Source organism: Galleria mellonella, unplaced genomic scaffold (assembly GCF_026898425.1).
Source record: "Galleria mellonella isolate WM207_F2 unplaced genomic scaffold, CSIRO_AGI_GalMel_v1 utg65, whole genome shotgun sequence".
NCBI lineage: Eukaryota > Metazoa > Arthropoda > Insecta > Lepidoptera > Pyralidae > Galleria > Galleria mellonella.
The window spans coordinates 5,321,146-5,339,070 of record NW_026442138.1 but is presented as its reverse complement, the minus strand read 5'-3'; the positions used below and the strand labels follow the sequence as shown (position 1 = coordinate 5,339,070).

At 32.4% G+C, this 17,925-nt stretch overlaps 1 pseudogene; it reads right to left on the bottom strand.

The window, feature by feature from the left end:
• Positions 1-5,170: 5,170 nt before the first annotated feature.
• LOC113519837 (uncharacterized) lies at positions 5,171-12,680 on the bottom strand (annotated as a pseudogene).
• Positions 12,681-17,925: the final 5,245 nt, after the last annotated feature.

Genomic DNA, 17,925 nt, shown 5'->3' with positions numbered 1-17,925 from the left:
AATATTATTTATATCTCAGATTTGATATATATGTAGATTTTTCTACTAGCCAAATTGAATATGTTTCCTTATTAAAAATGGAGCAAGACTTAACGTTGGACATTCTATATATACTAATATATTGTTATCAAGATAGCAAACTTTTCTGACGATTACCACCAAAGTTCTGTGGTAAAGAATATTCAGTTTCATAACAATTTCAACCTGTATAGAATGATATAATATGCCTAATTGTAAATAGCTTAAACGTACTTCAGACACGCTTTGGCGAGTGACTTGCAAGTTGCAAAACTTTGAGCCCTTCCGAGATATTTTTTCATCATGGCAGTGACTGAGCAAATCACGGTAGCCCTTGCTCTGTATACTTATCATTTTTTTACTGGACGTATAGAAGCTTAGTAATAAGCTGTCCCTTGTATTTATAACACTTATGTACCCAATATTTAAGTCGCAAACAAAAATCTTACAAATATAATAAAGTTGTAAATAGACGATTCTGTACATGGAAGATATTTACAAAAATTTATATTAAGGGTAATAAGGGTAGTACTTACAAGTCATAACAATATTTTTTAGAATTTTTTTGTCTGTTTATATGTTTGTCCCGGCAGTTGTTTTAAACTATCAGCAGTATTTTTGTGTGACGTCGGATCTAATTGGATGATGTTTTCACAGTTTAGTTCCTGAAGATCTAGCTAAAAATCTGCTATTTGTTTTATCTTGATACGCGATTTAGAAATAGTCTACTTTATAGTTTTTCTTATTTCTGAAATCCACGCGTACGAAGTTGTAGGTAAGAAACTAATTTTGCAATAAGTATTGTAAACTAATTTAAAGTCTGTTTAAATCTCAGATTGGTACTTCCAGTCTTTTAGTATATAAGTATGTTATACCAAGTCTGTGGTTTTAACAAAACTTAATGAAAAGGTAATCAAGTTTTGTAGAAATTAGGTACCACAAAAACACTAAAATTAGTCAGAAATCGAAAGTTTTAAAGCAAATAATTTTTTGATATCTGCTGTTATTGAACATCAGCAATATATTGTCATAGTCGTAGAATACTGACGGATCTGACGAAGATTACATATAAAGATCCGTCACTATTCTATGACTATGACAATATATCAATATAAGATACAGTTCGATTAAAATAGACTAAAATTTACTCTAGATTCTAAATTATATACCTAATGTTTATAATATTAGATATAATTTAGAATAAATAAATAAATAAATAAATATATACGGACAAATCACACAGATTGAGCTAGCCCCAAAGTAAGTTCGAGACTTGTGTTATGGGGATACTAACTCAACGATACTATATTTATAATAGATACATATATAGATAAACATCCAAGACCCAGGACAATCAGGAAAAGATCGTTTTCCATCATAACCTGGCCGGGGATCGAACCCAGGGCCTCCACGTCGCAGGCAGGCGTGTTGACCGCTGCGCCACGGAGGACGACATGCAGTCTGCAGAATGCAGTCACTTTAGGCACTTCAGTTGACTCATTTCGAACCGTCTTAGTCTTTTATTACGTATATTAATATGCAAATGATTTTAATCAAATAATATTTTATATAATTCCTTCCTTTTAGCGCAACTTTAAAAACTGATATCTCACAAGATATTGTTTGATTATTCTATTATTTAAAGTCGCGGAGAACGCTGAAGTATTATTTTTTATTTTTAAAACGTAATGTACAAATCTTTGGAATGATTATCGCGTAAGAAAAGAAGCGGGGCTCTAGGGGTTATAGACATCTATTAAGAACGGTGTTTTAGAAAAATAAGAACAAACTGATGTTGTAGGTTACAAAAAACTTTTTTCTGTGCATATTATTATTGTAAGGATGACAAAGAGTAAAAATTTTTTTTTCTACCACGAAAGTAGCATATAAGTATACAGCCACATTGGATCTATTAATGAACTTATACTTAACTAGGGCGGTTCTAATCATTGATGATCAGCGCCTTACAGTCTGACTCGACCCACTGAAACTGCGTAGAGATGTTGTATCTCTGTGCATCTTCTACCGAATTTATCATTTGGAGTGCTCTGAGGAATTGTTCAGATTGATACCTGCTGTTGATTTTCACCACCGTATAACCCGCCATAAACGAAAGTTTCATCCCAACCATCTGGACGAGTGGCAGTCTTTCATCGTGCGTTTTTCAAGGCACTTTCTTCCACGTACAACCATTCTTTGGATTCATCTTTCAACAGTAGTATTTCCGAACCGATATGATATCATAACCTTCAAGAGCATATTCCTTTTTAAAAGGCTGACAGCACACCTGCAATGCCTTTGGTGTTTGTGAATGATCATGGGCGGCTGTAGTCTCTGATCATCAGGTGAGCCGCATGCTCGTTTAACCCCTGAGTTGTACAAAAAAAAACTCGTGCTATGGGCATCGCAGTGTATTTGGTGATGTGGTGTCATTCATGACTAAAGGGGATGATTAATTTTGTAACATAGAGCATGTATTTGTCATTTCAATTTATTTAAAAATTTCAAATCTAAACGCAAATAAGCCAGTAGGGAATAGTGCAGAATATAATTTTACTAATCTCAAATCTTGATCTCATCAATGGGAGGAGGAGGAGGGTTATATAAATATCAGAATTGTGTAAAAAAAGAATTTATACAATTTGTGGATGTTTTTTATTATAGTTGTCATTCCCTTAGTAATTGTCATAAGACTTGCGCGGCTTGGGGCATACCCGTTAATTAGATGCGACATATGCCATAGGGAATATAAGAATTGAGCAATTTATAATTTTAATCTAATGTCACTAATAATTAAGCCATCATTTCCTACTTAGGTGATGATTACATTTGCCTACGTAATATTGAGTATTTATATTATTTTCATAACAATGAGTAACCGGAGTGGCCCTCAGGGAGGAAAATATCTCCATAGTACACGTATGTATATGTACACATTTTAAGAACGGTACATTCCGACACGTTCGTAATGCGATGTTAATATATTCATATATTTCGTTGCAAAGCCAGTTATTATGACGCGTCAAGTTTCTAGCGTTCAAAACATATTCTTATTTATATTACATACTATATAAAGTATCCTATATGCTAAGTTAGGATATAATCTACCTGTGTACCAAATCTCTTCTAAGTAGTTTTTGACAGTGAAAGAGTAATAAATATCCATCCAACCATCGTTTTCTAACATTTTATATATGATTCTTAGATTAATATAACTTTTTTTATTTATGAACCGATTGAAATAAACACAAAATATTAAATAGAGCAAACCGCAATGCATTAGTGAAAACAGCGTTTAAATCGGTTAAGCTGTTTCTGAATCTAGCGTGTACAGTGTACAAACAAACAGACAAAAATTATAAAAATCAATATTTTGGGTTCTATTGCCCCCCTATAATCGTTTTTCTTATATATCTTCCATGCACAGACAGCGACCAGTTACGATTTTATTATATTTATTAATTAAAAATTAATCGGTGATTTCTCTGCCTACGCTGCAAGGGATTACATACAGGACACACATACACACATTCTGTACGTGTGTATGATTCCTATCATGTCGACTCTCCTTAGAAATACTCGTAGTAGGTTCCTAGTATCTTCACTGTAACGGGAAAACTAAACCGACTTCTTGGGCATTATATCATTTTCACTGATGCTTTTAATTATAGTGTATGCAAGTAAGTCCAGACGGTATTTCATGTTCTACTATTAAAAATAAAAATTGTGCGTACTTATATATAAGTATTACAAGCATACTATTAAAAGAGTTCAGAGTAATCTTTAGGGATCCGAGGTCGTGCGGCCATTGTGATACGCAGCATATTTTCAGCAATATTTATTACTATAATCTGAGTGACCCGTCCCGTATTTCATCTTTATCGAGACTCCTGGGGACCCGATCGACCCCACGTGGCCCTTATAGTTAATGCTCCACATATATAAATATTCAACTTAGTAATTTTTTTAAAGTTAAAGATGCATTTGTTTAGGCATTATTACTGGGTGGATTATTTTTTATACAACTTAGATTGCCAAACAAGCTGATGGCCCACCTGATGGAAAGTGATAACCGTCACCTATAGGCATGAGCAGTACCATCGACATAACAGAATATACTGTTTTGCCTATGATACCCCCCATGCGTTGCCATTCTTGGGGACTCAGGTGTTATTCCTCTGTACCCTGTAAATTCATTGCCATATCCCACAATATATTCAAACCGAAACACAACAATGCAAACACAACTGATTCACGGTAGAAACACTAATGGGACAGATGTGCCCAAGCAAACGACAATATATAGTAGTCATACAATAAGGAATTATATCAACATGGAACGAAACCCTAAATATAACTCGTAACCTTCAAGAAAGAATATATTTCTACTTCTAAAAGTACAAGTAAACAAATAAAATGTAAGTCTATCAGAATATTTTTTGTCAACACAAACTATGTAAATAAGCATTACAAATTTAGGTACAATTGTGTAGGTAAGTACATAATAAGTTGCTATGAATTTTTTGACATATTCTCACTATTTTGTACAAGTTTACATGTTTTTGTTTATGATAATGGAATGGTAACCCCGCCTGCGCTATCGGGATACGCGGGCGGGGCACCAGTGAGGGATAATAGGTGTGGATGAAAAAGGCAGGTCAGTTAGCCCATCGTGACAAATTTCACTAGAATTAATCACGATGGTTTCCAGGGGGAACCGCGTGGAGGTCGACCTAGGGTGTATTGCTAGCAATGGGTCAATTAGAACCCATTACTAACAATTCCTTTTTCCCCAGTTTATACATGTTTGTACATGTATAGACATGCATGTACATGTAGTTTGTTATAATAAAACAATGAAAATACTTAGATCTATACAAGATAGAGCGTCAAGCCTCAAAAACAGGTCAACTTTCAGCATATTATAAATGGTTTTTATATGTATTGTATAATATATAATGTAAAGCATTCTGGGCACCTGTATCAAATTACAGTGTAACCTCGATATAACGAATCGCAAGGGAACAAGTAAATATTCTTAAATGATCAAACGAACTTACCTAAAGTGAAGTTCGATCAAAATTATCTTGACTTCGTTGAAGAGATTTATCTTTGACCATGTAGTAGCCTCGCTACGCTGCAACCCTTCGCACAAGCATTCAGAGGGTAGGAATAAAAACATAATAATGACATTGCTGTCACTCTCCTATGCCGACACATTCCGACCTAGCCTCATTCTATTTAGAGCATAAGGTAGTAACTGCTAGCAACATTGATATTAATTTGGGTTTTATAAGCAGAGGTGGGAGGGACCTTAAATCTCTTCAACGAAGTCAAGATAATTTTGATCGAACTTCACTTTAGGTAAATTCGTTTGATCATTTAATTATCTTGACTTCGTTTCCGAGATTTATCTTTGACCATGTAGATGTTCAGAGGTTTTTATCAATGTTGCAAAAGAATTAAATAAATTAAAAATAAATAAAAAGTAAAAAAAAACAAAACTTAATCAGTGTTTACTTTTATTTATTATATCCTAAATAAACTGAAAACATGGTTATTATTATGTAATTAATCAATAAGTTAGAAGTGGTATCAATAATTGGCCTATTATAGAAATTGGCAAATACTGCTGATTGGTCAGACCAACCAGCAACCTTACGAATGACATCGACACTTAGGCCTACACGTGAAGCGGCAGAGGTAGAAGCGTGCCTTATACTGTGGACACCAAATATGGAAGTATCAATGCCACTCTCTTGAAGAGTTAGTTTTATCCAACGTATCCTAACATCTGAGATGAGACGGCTTTATATGGTTTCCTACTAGTTAAAATTAAATGGTCCACATCATTAGGTCTTACAAAAGAAGTTGATGCTACATAAAACTTAAGTGTGGCAGCTGGGCAAATACTAGGTCTAGAATTAAAAAACGGTAGATTCAATACCGGTTGGCGACGACCAATACCTGAAGTTTTAATTAAATCTGATATAGCTATAACTATGCGGTCACTGTAATAAGTAATGTTTGAAATTTTTATCAATGACAATGTTTGCGTTCTTTGCCCAGTTGCCAAAGCTAACAGCATCACTAGTTTTTTGCTTAACATTTCTAAATTAATCGAATCGTTTGAGAGATTGGCCAAATGATTAAGTACAATGTTAGTATCCCACGTAACAATATAACGGGGGAAAACGGGTTTCAATTTGAAAATACCCTTGAAAAAACCTTTTATCTTTTCATCATGACCAATATTATTACTAGAAATTAAGGAAATAGCAGATCTATGATTATTTAGGATTCCGTAGGATGACCCGGATTGGAAACATTCTGTCAAAAAAATTAGCAGGGAACTGAGATTAACTTCATAAAAATCACAATGATTCTGATTACAATATTCCCACCATTTTCTTAGATTGGAATTATACTGCGATATAGTATTCCGAGACAAGGAAGAGATCATAACATCTACAGCTGCTTTTGGTACTCCCTGCTTGGAAAATCCTTCCCGGATAACACGCTCGCTACCAAGAAAAGTTGACCATGTAGCGGGTGTACTGAACTGAAAGTAGAGATAAGGAGATATTTATTAGGTCTAAAAGTTACAGGTTTCGTTACAGATAATGATAAAAAGGGGGTACCAAGGCTGTGATGGCCATTGTGGTACAACCACTATGCATGTAGCTCTATCATGTATAATTTTGTTTAGTATCTTTAATATTATAGCGAAAGGAGGAAAAGCATAGAAGAAATAAGTAGACCAGTCCAAAGTAAAAGCGTCAATATTATAAGCATCGGGATCTCTTTTCCACGATATGTACTTAGGGCATTTAGTATTAACACGAGATGCAAAAAGGTCTATATCTGGTTTACCAAATGTATATACTATTTCTGAAAATGCATACGACGCTAATTCCCATTCAGTATCAATATTTAGGTTCCTCGATTCTCTATCGGCTTCAGTATTTAAAGTAGATTTTATATATGAAGCAAAAATGAATATTCTTCTTTCCTCGCACCATTTCTATATTATATTTGCAATATGATTTAAATGCGGGTATTCAACTCCGCCCATCCTATTAATGTACGAGATCGCTGTTGTATTGTCAACACGCAAAATAATATCACAATCTTTTTTTGTGTTAGCGAATGATTTCAGTCCGAGATAAACGGCTAGTAATTCTAAATAATTTATGTGGTTAGTACGCTCAATGCGAGACCACAAACCACCAGCCTTCTCATTGTGACAGGCGGCACCCCATCCTGTCAATGAAGCGTCAGTAAATAGTTCCATTTCATATTTATGTTGTCTAATACGATTACTAGCTATTAGAATATGATTTTTCCACCATATCAAATCATCGTGCAATTTATTTGGAATAGCCATAAAAGCATTGTAATTATCTGCATTACGCTGAAGTGCCATATATTTAGCTCTTTCTAGTGACTTCGTATGTAGCCATCCATAGGAAATGGCAGGGCATGCAGCAGTAAGGGAACCGAGAACTCGCGCAAATTCTGGAATGCGTATAGATTTAGTAGTGAGTAACATCTCTAAATTTTTGAGTATACTATTTCTTTTTCGATCGGGTAATTGCAAAATCATCGACTTGGAATCGAGAACAAATCCTAGGAAAGTACACAAAGTACTTGTTTTCAAACTACTCTTTTTATAATTTATTACAAAACCTAAGCTTGTAAGGCATTCTTTAGTATTACTTATATTATTCAAACAAATCGCTTCCGAGTCTCCTAGTAAAAGTATATCATCCAAATAGCGTACTGAATTAAAACCACGAGCTCTTAAATGAGTCATAACGGGCTGTAAAATTTTTGTAAATATGTAAGGCGCGGAACATAATCCAAACGGGAGTGCAGTGAATTCGTATAGACCTTCAAAATAAAATCGTAAATATTTTTTATGGCTAGCATGGATTGGAACTAAAAAATAAGCGTCCTGCAAATCGATATTGGCCATAAATGACCCTTCAGTTATTAGTTTTGTCGCCGTCCTAATATCTTCCATCTTAAAATGTTCGACACGAACATATTTATTTAATTTTTTAAGGTTCAATATAAACCTCATGCTACCGTCACTCTTCGGCACTAAAATATGTCAGATAAATATTGTCCCTTAACAGGATTGCATTTTTGTATGGCCCCTAATTTTATCAAATATTGAATTTGTTTTTTAAGTGCAATCCGTTCATTAGAACAAAAAATACGTTTTGGATATTCACTTGGACTCTGTTCTGGTATAGTAATAAATGGAATTGAATATCCTTGAATAGAATTTAAAATAAAGTTATCGCTAGTAATAGGACGCCAAGCGTGTAAAAAATATTTCAAGCGACCTGCATATACCTGAGATTCTGTATTTAATTCCGCGACCGATCGGCTGCTGGTCGCGGCTTGTAGATTGGTTGGCGCCGCGCTAGCGGCGGCGGCGGCGGTTGCGGACGGCGACTGTGTGGCGCCGGTGCGGCGACTACACGTCGCCGATTCGCATATGAAGCTTTGTGCCCACCGGCTCGTTGTTGCGAGTTGGTTTGACTGGCGCACTGACGTGGTCGAGCCGATGGGCCCCTGAAGTTTAAACCAGAGCTGGAAGAAAAGGCTGTAGCTTGAATCAATTAGACGATGTAATCAAAGTAATCAATTAGACGATGTAAATTGTGCTATGTCTGCAATATTAAATTGGTTTACATGTAATAACCTATTATTAAATTCCAGCAAAACAAAGTGTATAAAATTTACACTTCCTAATGTAAGACTAATAAATACACAGTTATTGCTTAATGACGAAATAGTAAATTTTGTTAATGATACAGTTTTTTTAGGTATAACAGTGGACTCGAAATTACAATGGGGGCCCCATATTTCAAAATTGGCCAGTAGACTCGGTTCTGCTGCATATGCAATTAGAAGAATTAGGCAATTAACAGACGTGGCGACGGCTAAACTTGTATATTTTAGTTATTTCCATAGCATAATGTCTTATGGCATACTGCTGTGGGGTAAAGCAGCCGATATAAATACTATATTTGTTTTACAAAAGAGAGCCATACGTTCTATTTATGGTATGGGTTCGAGAGAGTCATTACGTCAGTGCTTTAAAGACTCAAATATCCTCACAGTTACTTCACAATACATTTATGAAAATATTATGTATACACGGAAGAACTTAGAGAGTTTTAAAAAACTCAAAGACTGTACAAGTAGAAACTTACGCAATATAAATAAGCTTATTTTACCTAAATGCCGTCTGCACAAAATCAGTAATTCATTCTATGGTAATTGCATAAGATTTTATAATAAACTGCCAGAATCTGCATTAAACCTGACAGAGAGGCAATTCAAATCTTATATTAAACAATTTTTATGTAAGAAAGCCTATTACAGGATAGACGAATTCATAGATGACAACATATCAAGTAAATAATTAGTTTATTAGCATACAACGTTATAATTTTATTTTCTCATTGCTTTCTTGATTTAATTGATTAATTTTAGAAATATGAAAGCGTAGCGGTTTTTGTATTAATTGCCGCATGCATTCTTATGTAAAATGTGAATACTATAACTATCAGATGGCAATTGTGAGTAGCTTTGACGTGGTCTAGTGTTTTGAGTAGTCATGCTCACTAAAATGTCCAGACTTGTGGCGGCGTGGTGGGCCGGGTCATTGGGCTCCCTAAAATATGGTCGAGCGCAGTGATGGCTGGCTCATCCGTCATACTCGTGAACGGGTGCTGCTTGTAGGGACTGGTCTGCTCTAATCACTATGACTGATTTCCTCTTATTAATTGTTTAACCAGTTGGTTATGTATTCAATATTTTTTCTTTTTGAGTATTTAATTGAATTAGTGCTAATTGGTGGTTTGTATTCACACACTTAAACTTTAAAATGTAAAGTAATAATAAAATTATTTAAAAGAGCAACACGCAAGTTTCTTGCTCGTTCTTCTTGTGATGAGACAGCTTTCCGAACGAGCGGTAGATTAAAAAAAATGTAATGACTTTTCAAAAGTGCTTCAATGTAAGTTTATTTGAATAAATGATTTCTATTCTATTCTAAAAAATTAATTGACTAGTCTTCTTAATTCCTCGAGATTCCTTCACTACTTCAGATAAACTCTCTCCGAATAAGAAAGTATCTCTCTTCCGGTTTTTAAAAGTATAACCAAAGATTTGTCTACTAATGGAATGATGACTGACCGACGGGTGTCTGTTTCTGCGTAGTGGGAGTCGGCGATAAGTTTTCCCGTATCGCTCAATATGCGAATAACTTCGGATATAACAGGGTCTTTCTTTAAAAGAGCCGTCATGGCCTTTCCTAGGGCTGATAGTGCACGTCCGAGCTGATTTTGTTTACAAATCAAACGTTTATCGCGGAGACGGCAAGGCTCAGGAAGCATAGCATGGACCTCTGGGTTTAGAGTGGGTGCCTTTAAGAACGGTAAATGGGAAACAGATATTTCTTTATAAGTTCTTCTCTATTTTCCTTTCTTAAGCCCTCTATTAAAATTTTTTGGAACCTTGTTGCTATATCTTTATATATTTCATCACCATATTCAGTAATTTCCGGTTCATTTTCTCCTAAGGCTTGTAATAATTCCGAGTCAATGCATTCTGCGACTGCCTCATTATTCTCAGTTACAGTTAAGGGTACTTCCTTAGGAGGAAGGTCTTGGTACGAGTCAAGGTCCGAGAAAATTTCTTGCTGTTCGCTTGAAATATTACCCACATTAAACAATTCAGTTTCTCCAGATACCGGATGTTCTGGAAACGAATGTTACGTATTAATCCTCAAATTCACTAGGATTTCTTTTAATTTAAATAACAAACACTTCTCCTTCACTAACAATGATATTAAGTAATATTCATTGTAATAATTTATTTATAATAAACTCAATAACGAATTTTAGTCAAAAGGAAAAAAATAAAAATAAATAAAACAATATGTGGGTAAGTTCGATCGTGCAAAATATGCCAACGATCATAATTGATCCCGAAGAATACAACGGGATTAAAAAAATTATATCTTGAAGAATTCAACGAGAAATAAATTTGTGATAATAATCACCTTCGATATGTACATCATCTTCATCGCTGGAGTAAACAATACGCTTAGTATTACGACATTGTGTTTTAAGAAGCTTCGCTTCATATTTCTTCATTCTTCTTGACCAACGTTCCTCCTTCGATTCTTCGCGTTTGCGTTTAGGCATTTTTTTTTTAGTAATTATTTTTTTTTTTAGTTTATATATTTATGAGCTTGTGCAGTCGGCGCGAGCGCACGGACAAGAATGAGGCTGGGTCGGAATGTGTCGGCATAGGAGAGTGACAGCAATGTCATTATTATGTTTTTATTCCTACCCTCTGAATGCTTGTGCGAAGGGTTGCAGCGTAGCGAGGCTACTACATGGTCAAAGATAAATCTCGGAAACGAAGTCAAGATAAGTTATATCAAGTAATTCGTTAAACTGAGGTTTTTTATTATCAAGGTGGATTCATACATTCTAAAATCAACAATGTGGTTATGGTAGCTTAATTTTTATTTTGTTCATCTTGATTAGAAAAAAAAGTCATAAATTTTTGTTTGTGTACCATTTACCAACATAATTAATAATGTTTCGTTTTTCTGCTACTGATAAGTAACACTTTTTACGTTTCTAAACCATTGCAATTAAAATCTTTAATAATAGTGACTAGCAGCACCGTTTACATTACTTCTCATGAAACTACAACATTGATTGTTTTACGAAAAACACGTGTCGATACCTGTCAAGACTGAATCATATACTATGAGATTAAGGGTCTTATTGGTGGGAACGTTATATAAAGGATTTGCATTAAAAACATTCGTTAATTAGAAGTATTTACACTTTTGTTGATGATTAAAAATTCGTTATAAAGTCACAAAAACTCTCTGTAATATAAAGGTATATTTTACATTGACTGTTATGGACAATTCAAGGGGATTACAAAAAATTTGTTAAATCGAGGAAGTCGTTATGTCGACACTATATGTATGTAGACAGTGAGTGTAAAAAGTATTCGTACACTTAGGGTTGTTATAAAAAAAAGCAGAAAGTTGATTTTTTATTTATCTATTTTAAATATATTCTATTAAATAGCTTAAAGTCACAACATTTTTTTATAACAAAAAGAAAAATTTATTATAATACACTTGAGTAATAAAACATTTTTTTTTTAATTTTATCTTTGAAAAACAATAAACAAAAAGTATTTGTACTTTTAAAAACATGTTAATACAGATTACAAAAAATTAAGTACTTATTTAGTACTTATAGGAAATTATTTATTTACTTAAGTACGAGTATAACAAGCTTGTATTTTAGACTTTGATAATATCTAACACCGAAACTTACACGATTTTGTTAATAAGGAAATTAATATATTAAACATACCTACATTTTTGTACTTATTTGGAAAATACACACCTAAACGTTAACATTTAATTTATCATTTAATTACCAATATTTAGATAATCTGAGGTTATAAATGAAAATCAAGAAACATAGTAATTATATGAATCGAAAACGGACGAGAAATACATTTGACTAAAATAAATAACCGATCACCACAGACACATAATTACAATTCACAACACAAACTGAATTAACTGATATCCTTGAGATTTTAGTAGTCGTCATTTGGGTAGCACACATTTCCTCGGCGTACGTAGCCAACGGGACAGGTACCAACCCTGATACCGACCCGGTTTTCTATACTAGGGTCCAAATTCACGTTTGGTTGTTGAGCACTGTCTTGTTGATCTTTCACTGCAATATCAATCTTCATTCTATTGGCATTGTACTCTCCATGTCTGTCCCGAGTAGGTTTTATATGCATCTCCAGAGTAATTCCTTCGGATGGTAGTGTCAGGTAATGTGATCTAGCAACACGGCTGTTGATGCCAGTAATTAGAAGGCAGAGGATTAATGGCAAAATGTAAGACATTTTTGATCGGCAGACAAGTTTAGACTGATAAATAGTATAAAAAATGTCGCCTTATATACGTATAGGACGATCGTATGTATGATTCACGTCCAGTGCTGACGACGTGTCGCCTAGCCGTCCTTACTTACTACTGCTAGTTACAAATGCTCTCTCCCCTGTGTGCATTAACAATGTAACACACAAATGATACGTTAAATCGCAAAAATTGCATTGTTTAATATGTGAAAGTATATTAACTAAGCGTAAAAGTACACTTTTAATTCGAGTGTGCTATGCGATCGTAGTGATTCAATGTTTAGTGTACTGTGTGAATGAAAAATTACAGAAACATGTATTATATAATATTATAAATAAATAAATATTAAGATATTTAAAAAAGAAAATTATACAATTTCATTCCGCGTTTTTTATATTTTCACTCAATGAATCAATACAAAATTTATATTGTTAAATTGTTATCAGAGGCAACTGCGTAGACTGTACTGAATGCAATGGATATCTCCGCGCATATTGATTGCATTAAGTGAGTTTAAAATTATTCATAATAAATTAGAAAAATACGTTTTGTAAAAACGATGATGAAATGTAAAAAAAGTATAAACGGAAACCGAAACAATAATTGAGTATCCTGGAAATTTATTAGTTTAAAATGTGGCGATTGGTATTACATATATTATAATTTTATTTTGGTAATAGAGTTTTGTATTGAATAATTTATGTTCGTAATGGATAAACTAAAAAAAAAAATACTCAGACAATTAAAAATTCCTTTATCTGTAGAATGTAATGTAAAGTAGCTTAAATTATTAGTGTATAACATGGGCTGTATTTTATTAAAAAATAAAACATGTAAAGTTAAGACGTGTCGCTAGTCTGATATACAGTGCGATAGTAGCGATTTGTCGTAGCGTGTGTGGTCTGCATAACATTTATTTCGTAATATCGCACGTGACATCGAATTTCGATATAATTATGGAAAATCCAACCTTTGTATGCATGCTATTTTTAGCATAATTTTAGTCATAAATTTATTTAATCTGATCTCATTTCATTATCAAGAGATTTTCAGGAGGATAAGTTCTCAATTCGTAATTTTCATTATTATGTTACGCGATTACATACCAATACCAATACTAAACCAACTGAAATTGAACTGAATATTGGGTAATTCTTCCTTTTTAAGGAATCAAAAACCAATAATGCCAGAACCCGTACTCTTATCAATTGAAGTTTACTGTAACAGAAATATTTACTAATCTATTTTAAGTAAATAATTATGTAATTGACAAACAAAGATGTGTATAATTTTTTATATAAATAAGATACTTATGTATATAGTTTATAAAATTTATCTTAATTTAGAGTAAAGGATATGGTTTTGTTTACTAACGTGACTTTATACGGCATACATAAAACTATTTTTATAAATATGCCAATATTTGAAGTTTTTACTATAATAAGCACCTACTACTAATAATAAATAAATTGTAGATAAGTCTCATATTTACCAAATATTTTTTTTGAGAATAAATAATATTTCACTACAAGATAATTTCTGCGGTGTGTTTATAGTTTTTAGGGCAATGTAAGCAGCAGGCAGCATTTATAAGTTTACGAAAGAAAAATTTAAAAAGAAATTTATAAGACACATTTAAAGAATTTATAAGTTATTTTAATATTGTAAGAAAAATGCCAAGGGAATCGTTTCGGTAGCTACTCTATACATGTAAAGTAACTTAAACACTTGTAAAATCCATATTAATTTGAATATCTATTTAAATATAAAACATATGTAGCTTAAATTAAGTTACGATAGATTTTAAAATTTCAACCGTTTTTTTCTTAAATTGAACATTTATTCCAAAGTACCACGTGTTGGAAAATATTTAAAAGGAATCTTAATAATTTAAATGTAATCCTGTATATATATATATATAGATATATTATATAAAATATAGATCTAATATCTACGTCATTTTAAATTATCACGTAATTTTTTTTCGAGAAGGACATTTTTAAGGTACTTAATTGAAATATATAAATTGGACACGACAGCTCAACACGCCTACAGCATTTGCAGTTAACGAAATGAATAATGCATTGTCGACACCGAGCCCTTGTCTTGACATTGTCTAGTTTAAAATTAAGTTCATTAAATTGAATTTTATAATAAGCTCCGAACTTGTACTTACACGATACATATATATTTTTAGTAACTATCTAAAAATAATGATGGATTTTCAATCTTACTGAATTGGGATATTTAATCGATAGAGAGAGAGAGAGAGAGAGAGAGAGTAATAAACTAATCATTAACGTATCATTAATATGTGCATTTTTGCGACAAATAGCTATCGTCTTCTTTTTTTTTACCTTCTACTCAAAAGATGGCCTCATAACTAAAGATATATATATATATATATATATATATATATATATATATATATATATATATATATATATATAGTTTTATTTTTTAAAGTGGTGATAAATAGTAAATAAATAAAAGAACTTACTCGTTTTATTTTAGTTTATCTGAGAAACTTCAAATATAGTCCGTTTTATAGCACTTACAGTTGTTAAACTAGTAAACATTAATTTATTAGTCCGTCAACTAAAATTAATTAATTAATAGATCTTTTAAAATTTCTGTCTCACCTATATGCTACCATATAGGTAAGATTGTTTTGTCGAGACTTTTTTATGTAAAATTTAGTATATACAAATTACGTACTTGAACACATTGTACTCGTTATGTTGGTGCAATCACATAATATTTTTGGGTGTAAAAATACAATGCGTCATTATTCCTTTCCATCTTCGCAATATTATCTGCCACATTATGTCTATATAATAATAATAATTTTATTTTTAATCACTTGCTAATTGTATTGTAACTGTACCTTGACACACTACCATGTAAGTTTGGTGATAATAGAATATTCTGATATTGTCGAAGTGATTTGATGATGAAAATGAAAGGTGGCCAATAGAATTCGTAAACTATGGATAATATATGCGTCGTGTTTGGGCTCGTTTGATTTGTCTTGATAACAATTATAACTCTATGTCGTGCCCAGAGTTTGAAGATGAAGCTTAAACGCTATAAAAGATTGTTTTTTAAAGTGTTCTTAAATGGATCTGTTTTGAATTGCAACATTAGAACGACTAAAGAATGACGCTGACGTCATCGTGCTACCTGATATATGGGAAACCCGTGCATTGCAGTGGGATGTTACTGGGTTATAATGGTAGTGATGATGATTAATATGCGGGAAGTGTGATAATTAAAAACACCACTTGCGTGTAATACTGACATAAGTCAAAACATGAGGTAAAGCATACTGTAGACAGCGCCTTATAAATAAAAATAATTAATTTCCTTTTTTGAAGACAATTAAAGTAGAGAATTAATTATATAGTTTTGTAAAATGTGGCTAATAATATATAAATAAATAAATAGATAACATGTCGTATCTACACAATCATTGTTTTTGTGATATGGGTTTAGTCAAAATTCAGCGGTAGTGACTTATTTTTGTAGAACTCGATTCCCATGACTGTTGAAAATAATGACCGCCTATAGACATGAACACTGAATAAATATTACAGGATACGTATTATAGATATAATTTCCATTGCGCATTCAGCATATGAAATAAATAAGTTGCTTATCGAGTGTCTCGTAAAATTTGCGAGTATGCATTAGATACGAGTACGTAAGTTACTATTTATAATATGACTTAAATCTGACATATATCTGAATATATTTCGTTGAACATACAATTTAATTATTTTTTTTTATGCAACTTAGAATGGCAAACAAGCTGACGGCCCACCTAATGGAAAGTGGTAACCGTCGCCTATAGACATGAGCAGTGCCATGGACATAACAGAGTATACTGTTTCGCCCATGTTACCCTCCATGCGTTGCCATTCCTGAGGACTAAGGTGTTATTCCTCTGTACCCTGTAAATTCACGCCATATCCCACCGTTCAAACCGAAACACAGCCATGCAAACACAACTGCTTCACGGTAAAAACACGAATGGGACAGATTATTTATAGTATTTACAATAATGGATTCAATTGAAATCAACTATTGTTAAACAGTTGAGATTTTTGCCCGTTTTCTCAGCTGAAATTATATTCTTAATGGACGGTAGAATCATAAAGACTATTCAAAAATGTTAGTAATAAAGTTTACTTGAACAAAAACATATCCTTATTCTATTTTCTTAACAGATAACATTTTGTAACTACAACAGAATGACATGAATACTTAAATGAAACTTTTGTATAAGCCTACCAACTTAAATAAAGTTTATCTTGAATTTGACATCTGAAAATTGTTAAACTGTGCTGAATACAGTAAATTTCTAAAATAAAACCTTCTTTCTGAAACTGTATACATTATGGTTATCAAAGTGCTTATATTTTATAAGATATCGAGTGGATTGTCCCAAATTGCTTAATGCTGCATGTATTATCACCATTTAGTTTTAAATTTAATATATTTAGGAACTATTTAATACATTTTTACATTTGTGTAAAGGAATAAAAAGTAAATATAAGAAAATGAAATAATATAATTATTATGATGACTCAATCATTTCTGATTGTTGACTCACGTAATTGGGGTTATAAAAGCAATAAACTTAATGTAATTTTTTTAAGGAAAACCAAAAAATGTTTACGTTATAATATTATATTATTTTATATTTATTGTTTTATATGAGATTTTGTCGTTATTAATTTTGCGTATAATATTTTGAGTTTCCCGTGACAAATAAATAAATAAAACGGAATCTTTATAACTTCGTTATTTGTAATTGTATGTTGTAAAAATCACAAACTGTAAATTATAAAAATTAGAGTTTCATAAATTTTTAAAGGTTATAGTGTTAGGACATATATAGG